The sequence below is a fragment of the Salmo salar genome, chromosome ssa18, assembly GCF_905237065.1.
Source record: "Salmo salar chromosome ssa18, Ssal_v3.1, whole genome shotgun sequence".
NCBI lineage: Eukaryota > Metazoa > Chordata > Actinopteri > Salmoniformes > Salmonidae > Salmo > Salmo salar.
In genome coordinates, this window is record NC_059459.1 from 8,669,539 (window position 1) to 8,678,505 (window position 8,967).

The window sequence follows — 8,967 nt, forward strand, 5'->3', positions numbered from 1 at the left end:
CACTGTCCTAAGCGCGCATTCGCATTCTATCAAGATGCTGTTCCAGAGACAAAATGAACATTTGGTCTATAATTCTACTGAGAGAAACACTTAATATTAGTTAATGTTATAATAGGCTACGTGAGGCCTACAGTCAGTGTCCAGGACCTCACCCACTGGACAAAAACTGGTTGAATCCACAAATGTTTTTTTACTTAACCCAGCAAGTCAGTTAATTCTTCGTGCCTTCCACGGGACGGTTGAGCTAATGCGACTAGCATGAGGTTGTAAGTAACAAGAAAGTTTCCCAGGACATAGACATATCTGATATTGGCAGAAAGCTTAAATTCTTGTTAATCTAACTGCACTGTCCAATTTACAGTAGCTATTACAGTGAAAGAATACCATGCTATTGTCTGAGGAGAGTGCACAATTTTGAACATGAAAAGTTATTAATAAACAAATTAGGCACATATGGGCAGTCTTGATACAAAAGTTTGAACATAAATAATAATACATAATGGCCTTTCTCTTGCATTTCAAAGATGAAGGTACAAAAAAATACAAAAGAACGATTGTTTCTTTCTTTGTATTATCTTTTACCAGATCTATTGTGTTATATTCTACTACATTCCTTTTACATTTCCATGAACTTTAAAGGGTTTCCTTTCAAATGGTACCAGGAATATGTATATCCTTGCTTCAGGTCCTGAGCTGCAGGCAGTTAGAGACTAAATTCCCTTATGTTGATTACTTTTTTCATATACAAACAGTATTCCACGTTGAACGTCATCACTTCTAGGGCTCCTGAGTGGTGCAGCGGTCTAAGGCACTGCATCTTAGTGCTAGAGGTGTCACTACAGATCCTGGTTCAATTCCAGGCTATATCACACCTGATTGGGAATCCCATAGGGCAGTGCACAGCGTTGTTAGAGTTTGGTGGGGTAGGCTGTTGTTGTCAATAAGAATGTATTTTTAATTTAATTTTCTGCAAAAATTGAAAGAAAGGGGCTAATCCTTAATTAAAAATAAATTCTTATTGAGTGGTGCAGCTGAGTGAGGCCAATATCCAGACGTGAGGCTAACCGTGACCCCGAGCTTCCGAAGGCCATCCATACTCTGGATGTGAATTGAGTGCCATGGTCCGAGACAATGTCCCCCGGAAGGCCATAATGCCAGAAGACATGCTGGAAGAGTGCCTCAGCGGCCTGGAGAGCAGTGGGAAGACCAGGAAGAGGGATTAAACTACATGATTTGGAGAATCTATCCACTACCACCAGAAGGGGGAAGATCAGTAACAAAGTCAATGGATAGATGGGACCAAGGTCGCTGAGGCACGGGAAGCGGCAGGAACTTCCCTGCTGGAGCATTCCGGAGGGACTTGGTTTGAGCACACACGGAACAGGAGTTCCTCGTAACATCCTTCACCACGTAACATCCTTCACCAAGGTGGGCCACCAGTATATCTCTGTGATGGAATGGATGGTGTGAGGAAGACCTGAATATCCAGCAACGACAGCTGTGTGTGGCCAGGTCAGCAGCCAATCCCTTATCCCTGTGGGAACGTAAATGTGCGCAGGAGGACAATTCCGGGGTGCGGGCTCCCTCTCTAGAGCTTGGTGGATGTCCACATCTAAGTCCCAAACCACTGGACCCACGACTCGGGAGGAATGTATTATGGGTGCCCTCTGGACAGGAGTCTCTCCCGAATCGTAGATACGGGACAGGGCATCGGCCTTGATGTTCTTAGAACCTGGGTGATAGGTTAGTGTTAACCTGGTAAAGAAGAGGACCCACCTGGCTTTGCGCGGATTAAGTCTCCTCGCTCTCCGTATGTACTCAAGGTTCCGATGGTTGGTGAGGATGACGAATGGTTCCTTGGCACCCTCCAGCCAGTGTCTCCACTCCTCTAATGCCAACTTCACCGCCAAGAGCTCCCAATCGCCGACGTCGTAATTCCTCTCTGCGGGGGACAGTTTCTTGGAGAAGAAAGCACAAGGATACAGTTTTAGTGGGTCCCCCTGTCTTTGAAACAAAACTGCCCCCACACCCACCTCCGATGCATCTACCTCAACCACAAAAGGTAGCGTGGGGTCTGGCTGTTTTAGCAAGGGGGTGGAGGTGAAACGCCCCTTGAGGAGATGAAAGGCCTCATCGGCTGCTGGAGACCAAACCAACCTACGAGGCCCACCCTTGAGGAGGGAGGTGAGAGGGGCGCCGACGGCACTGAAGTTCCTGATGAAGCGGTGGTAAAAGTTGGAAAACCCCAAAAACTGTTGTAACCCCTTGATGGTGGTTGGGACTGGCCATGACCTTACCGCATCTACCTTCTAGTTCTCCACCTTCACTCCCTGTGGGCTGATTTGGTAGCCCAAGAAGGAGACCACCCTTTGGTGGAATTGGCACTTCTCCGCCTTGACGAATAGATGGTTAGCCAAGAGGCGTTCCAGGACTGCACGAACGTGAGTGATGTGATCCTCCAGGGTGGTTGAGAAGATCAGGATGTCATCAATGTACACAATCACCTGACATCCGAGCATGTCCCTGAACACCTCGTTGACAAATGCCTGGAACACTGACAGAGCATTGGCTAAGCCAAAGGGCACAACCAAGTTCTCATAGTGACCAGACATTGTGCTGAATGCCGTCTTTTACTCATCCCCCTCCCGGATACGAATGAGATTATAGGCACTCCGCAGGTCCAGTTTGGTGAAGAACCGGGCCCCGCGGAGCTGCTCGATGGCAAACGGCACCAGCAGGAGAGGGTACCGATACTTGGTGATGTCATTGAGTCCATGATAATCGACACAAGGGCGTAACCCTCCTTCTTGGCCACAAAGAAGAAACCAGCCGACGCAGGGGACGTGGACTTGCGGATTAAACTCTATGGGAGCACCTCTTGAATGTAGTCCTCCATGGCCTGGGTCTCAGCCACTGACAGAGGGTAGATGCATCTGCGCTGAGGTGTAGCACTGGAAAACAGGTCAATGGCACAGTCCCAGGGGCGATGAGGAGGGAGACTGGTAGCGCAGGTCTTGGAGAATACCTCCCTTAGATCCTGATATTCCTCCGGGATGTTGGGCTGGAGGGCAACCACATGACTCTCAACCGACGTGGAACCACAGGGGACAGGAAAGCAGGTCTTCCGGCATTCAGGTGACCAATCGGTGATTCCCATCCTCGACCATGAGATGGTAGGGTTATGGCGCTGAAGCCATGGTAGGCCGCGGATGATCTTGTGAACTGGTGCACTGGTGATGAAGGGATGTTTTCCTGGTGATTGGGCTCCACGGTGAGGGTGAGTGTTTGGGTGATGTGTGTGATGGTTCCGAATCCTAGAGGCCGACAGTCGAGACCTTGAACCGGAAAAGGAGAGGAGAGCGGGTAGATGATAATATTGAGAGAGGAGGCAAGGGTCGGATCCATAAAGTTCCCTGCTGCGCCGGAATCCACTAAAGCTGTAGACACAGGTCATGCGGGACAGTCAGTCAGACTAATGGGTACTAAAAAGAGTCTAACAGGAAGAGCAGTATATGGAATACTCACTCCTGGTCCAGGGGATGTAACATCACATTTTTGGATCCTGGGCGGTAGGAAATGGTGAAGTTGAATCTTGTAAACAATAAAGCCCACCGGGCCTGTCTGGAGTTAAGGCGCTTGGCTGTACGGAGATATTCCAAATTCTTATGGTCGGTCCAAACCAGGAATGGCTGTTCTGTTCCTTCAAGCCAGTGCCTCCAGTCTTACAGTGCCATCTTCACTGCCAGGAGTTCTCGGTAGCCTACGTCGTAGGTCCTCTCTGCAGGATTGAGACCATGAGACAGGAAGGCACAGGGATGGAGCTTTTGATCCTGGGCAGATCGCTGGGACAGGATGGCCTCCACTCCAACATCAGAAGCATCAATCTCTACCACAAATTGACGGAACGGATCCGGATGGACGAGGATGGGTTTTGTGGTGAACCAATGCTTCAAGTCCACGAAGGCTCTGTCGACCGCTGGAGACCATGTGAACGGTACTTTGGGAGAGGTGAGTGCAGAGAGGGGGGCCGCCAGGGTGCTGTTGCCCCGAATGAAACGGCGGTAGAAGTTAGCGAACCCCAGGAAACATTGTAACTGCACCCTGGACATAGGTTAAGGCCACTCTACCACTGCTTTTCTTTTTCAGGATCCATTTGGACATTTCAATCAGCGATGACATATCCCAGAAAGGAGATTGTAGAGCGGTGGAACTCACACTTCTCGGCTTTCATGAACAATTGGTTTTCCAGGAGGCGCTGAAGGACTTGTCTGACATGAAGAACGTGTTCTTGGGCAGACTGGGACTACCCCAGTAGTCAATGCACAGATGCAGTGTCTTGTCCTTCTTCACCATGAAGAAAAACCCCCTGCCGGCAGGAGATGCAGACGGACGGATGCCTCCAGTAGCCAGAGAATCCTCAATGTACTCCTCCATGGCCTTGGTCTCCAGGCCGGATAGAGAATATAGCCAACCACGAGGTGGTGTGGTGCCTGGGAGGAGATCAATGGCACAATCATAAGGACGGTGCAAGGGAAGAGAAGTAGTCCGTGCCTTACTGAAGACCTCCAGGAGGTCATGGTACTCAGTGGGGATGGCAGAGACATCAGTGGTTTTGCTTATGTCCCGAGGGGAACGTCTCAAGGACGGCTGTGCCGCTTTTAGGCAATGAGAATGACAAAACGGACTCCAACCCAGGATGAAGCTCGTGGTCCAGTCAAGAAAATCCCAAATCCACAGGAACAGGGGGGGGGGAAATAATCAAAAATAAAAAGTGATGAGGAGGAACTGTATGGTCTCACTGTGGTTTCCTGATACCCGTATCTGAACGGGAACAGTGCTATGGGTGACTCTTCCAATAGCGCGGCCGTCCATTGCCCTTGCATCCATGGGGACAGAGAGAAATTGAGTGGGAATACCTAATTCAGAAACCATGGTAGCATCCATAAAACTTTAATCAGCCCCAGAGTCAATGAGACCCGGAGACTTAGACTGGTCTCCCCACAGCAGAATCACAAAAAAGGGTGGACGAGTGATGGAAGTTAGGGGACTCCCAGTCTGGCTCACCAGAGTACTTGTACCCACTAAAGAAAAGGGTTTCTTAACTGGGCAAATGGCTATATAATAACCCGCCCCTCCACAGTACAGACAACAGTTAGAATTCAGCCTACTTAAGCGTTCCCCAACCGATAACCTAGCTCTTCCCAGTTGCATGGGCTCAGGAGTATACAACTCACCCGTCGCCAATGATTCTCTGGGAACCTCGGGTGTTTTTGGCTCTCCTCGGAAATACCAATTTCGGGGATTTCCGGATTCCTTCGGATGGGCGCAAGCAGACGGCGTTCTCGTAGGCGTCCATAAATCCTAGTCGCCTAGGTGATGAGGGAATCGAGGTCCCGTGGTATTTCCTGAGCTGTGAGCTCGTCCTTTATCCCCTCCGACAGTCCGTGGAGAAAGGTGTCAAACAGAGCCTCCGGATTCCAGGAACTCTCGGTGGTCAAAGTGCGAAGATCTACTGCGTAGTCTGCCACACTACGGGAGTTCTGATGAACCTGCAGTAGTTTGAGCCGCCTCCCTCCCGGGCACCAGAGAATCAAAAACCTTCCTCACTTCCGCCTTGAATTCCTCCAGGCTATGGAACACAGCGGATTGCAGTTCCCACACAGCCGTTGCCCAGGAGAGCGCCCTTCCAGACATTAGCGTGATTAAATACGCTATCTTCGATCGGTTCGACGGGAACGAAGAGGGCTGGAGTTCGAAAATTAGGGAGCACTGGGAAAGGAACGCCCGACAGGTACCAGGTTCGCCTGCATAATGCTCCGGAGGTGGTAAGCGGAGTTCTCGAGGAGCCGGGGTAGGTTGAACAAATCCACTAGTAGCAGAAAGGTTACTGGGTGGTTGGGCGCTCTCAGAGGTGGCGGGCTGCCTATGAGCTAACTCACTGATTTGCTCCATTATAACCTTGAACCCTTGGTTGTGGCATTCCGTCAGGGAACGAAGCCCTTCCAAAAGGTCCCGAAGTAGCTCCTCATGCCTCCCAATGGTGGCTCCCTGCAGGGAGACAGCGTGACGGAGCTGGTGCCAGTCTGCTGGGTCTGTCATGGCCAGTTTGTACTATAAGGGCACAAGGCGAGACCCAAATGCGGACCCATGAGGCAGATGGTTGAGCTTCAATATTTATTGTACTATAAGGGGTAGGCAAAAGGCAGGTCGGGGACAGGCAAGAGTTCATAAACCAGGTCTGAGTCCAAACAGTTCAGGGGATAGGCAGGCTCGAGGTCAGAACAGGCAGAGTGGTCAGGCAGGCGGATTCGGTGTCAGGGCAGGCAAGGGTCAAAACCAGGAGGGCTAGGAAAAAACAGAGACTGGGAAAAATAGGAGCTAGGAGAAACCCTGGTTGACTTGGCAAAACAAGACGAACTGGCACAGAGAGACAGGAAACACAGGGATAAATACATTGGGGACTAATGGGGAAAACAGGAGACACCTGGAGGTGGGTAGGGACAATCACAAAGACAGGTGAAACAGATCAGGGCGTGACACTACAATGTAGAAAATAGTAAAAAAAAAGAAAAACCCTTGAATGAGTAGGTGTTCTAAAACTTTTACCGGTAGTTAAATATATATATATATATACAGTACCAGTCAAAAGTTTGGACACACCTACCATAATTTCCGGACTATTGAGCGCACCTGAATATAAGCCGCACCCACTGAAATATATATATATATATATATATATATATATATATATATATATATATATATATATATATATATATATATATTGTTTTAACATAAATAAGCCGGAGGTGCCTACCGGTACATTGAAACAAATGAACTTTACACAGGCTTTAACGAAACACGGCTTGTAGCAAAAATAAATAGCCTTTAACGAAACACGGCTTGTAACAAAAATAAATAGGCTTTAACGAAACACGGCTTGTAACAAAAATAAATAGGCTTTAATGAAACACGGCTTGTAACAAAAATAAATAGGCTTTAACGAAACACGGGTTGTAACAAAAATAAATAGGCTTTAACGAAACACGGCTTGTAACAAAAATAAATAGGCTTTAACGAAACACGGCTTGTAACAAACAAAAAAAAATTAGCAGTAAGCTTTAGTTGTCTTTTTGCACTGAGTCAATTCCTCACGCTGCTGTTTCCAACGTCTTATCATCGACTCATTAAGACCAAGCTCCCGTGCAGCAGCTCTATTTCCTTTTCCAACAGCCAGATCAATCGCCTTCAACTTAAAAGCTGCATCATATGCATTTCTCCGTGTCTTTGCCATGATGAGGGTGACAAAATGACTACCGTAATCAGAATGATGGGAAGTTTGAAGGCGCTCATTTAATCTAAACAGTAAACCAAAAAGTTGTTTGACCTTAACCCGTTCGGCAATTTCATTGGTCTAATGAAAGCTTCATGCCGCCAAAAAACTGAGCACGTCACAGAATGTGTTTTTTGGGGAAAAAAAAAATTGAAAGCGGGAAAAATCCATATATTAGCCGTGTCATTGTTTAAGCCGCGAGGTTCAAAGCGTGGGAAAAAAGTTGCGGCTTATAGTCCAGAAATTACAGTACTCAGGGTTTTACATAATTTTTTACTATTTTCTACATCAAAACTATGAAATAACACATATGGAATCATATAGTTACCCAAAAAGGGTTAAACAAATCAAAGTATATTTTATATTTGAGATAGCCACACTTTGCCTTGATGACAGCTTTGGACACTCTTGGCGTTCTTCAACCAGCTTCTCAACCAGCTTCTCTCAACCAGCTTCACCTGGAATGCATTTCAATTAACAGGTGTGCCTTGTTAAAAGTTTATTTGTGGCATTTCTTTACTTCTTAATGCGTTTGAGCCAATCAGTTGTGTTATGACAAGGTAGGGATGGTATAGAGAAGATAGCCCTATTTGGTAAAAGACAAAGTCCATATTATGGCAAGAGCAGCTCAAATAAGCAAAGATCAATTACAGTTGAGAGCAACCAGTCAGGATGCTCTCGATGGTGCAGCTGTAGAACCTTCTGAGGATCTTTTCAGTCTCCTGAGGGGGAATAGGCTTTGTTGTGCCCTCTTCACAACTGTCTTCGTGTGCTTGGACCATGATAGATTGTTGGTGATGTGGACACCAAGGAACTTGAAGCTCTCAACCTGTTCCATTACAGCCCTGTCGATGAGAATGGGGGCGTGCTCAGTCCTCCTTTTCCTGTAGTCCACAATCATCTCCTTTGTCTTGATCACATTGAGGGAGAGGTTGTTGTCCTGGCACCACACGGCCAGGTCTCTGACCTCCTCCCTATAGGCTGTCTCATCGTTGTCGTTGATCAGGCCTACCACTGTTGTGTCATCAGCAAACTTGATGATAGTGTTGGAGTCGTGCTTGGCCATGCAGTCATGAGTGAACAGGGAGTACAGGAGGGGCCTGAGCACGCACCCCTGAGGGGCCCCCGTGTTGAGGATCAGCATGGCGGATGTGTTGTTCCCTACCCTTACCACCTGGGGGCGGCACATCAGGAAGTCCAGGATCCAGTTGCAGAGGGAGGTCTTTAGTCCCGGGGTCCTTAGCTTAGTGATGAGCTATGAGGGCACTATGGTGTTGAATGCTGAGCTGTAATCAATGAATAGCATTCTCACATAGGTGTTCCTTTTGTCCACCTGGGAAAGGGCAGTGTGGAATGCAATAGAGATTGCATCATCTGTGGATCTGTTTGGGTGGTATGCAAATTGGAGTGGGTCTAGGGTTTCTGGGATAATGGTGTTGATATGAGCCTTGACCAGCCTTTCAAAGCACTGCATGGCTACAGATGTGAGTGCTACGGGTCGGTAATCATTTAGGCAGGCTACCTTAGTGTTCTTGGGCACAGGGACTATGGTGGTCTGCTTGAAACATGTTGGTATTACAGACTCGGTCAGGGACTGGTTGAAAATGTCAGTGAAGACACTTGCCAGTTGGTCA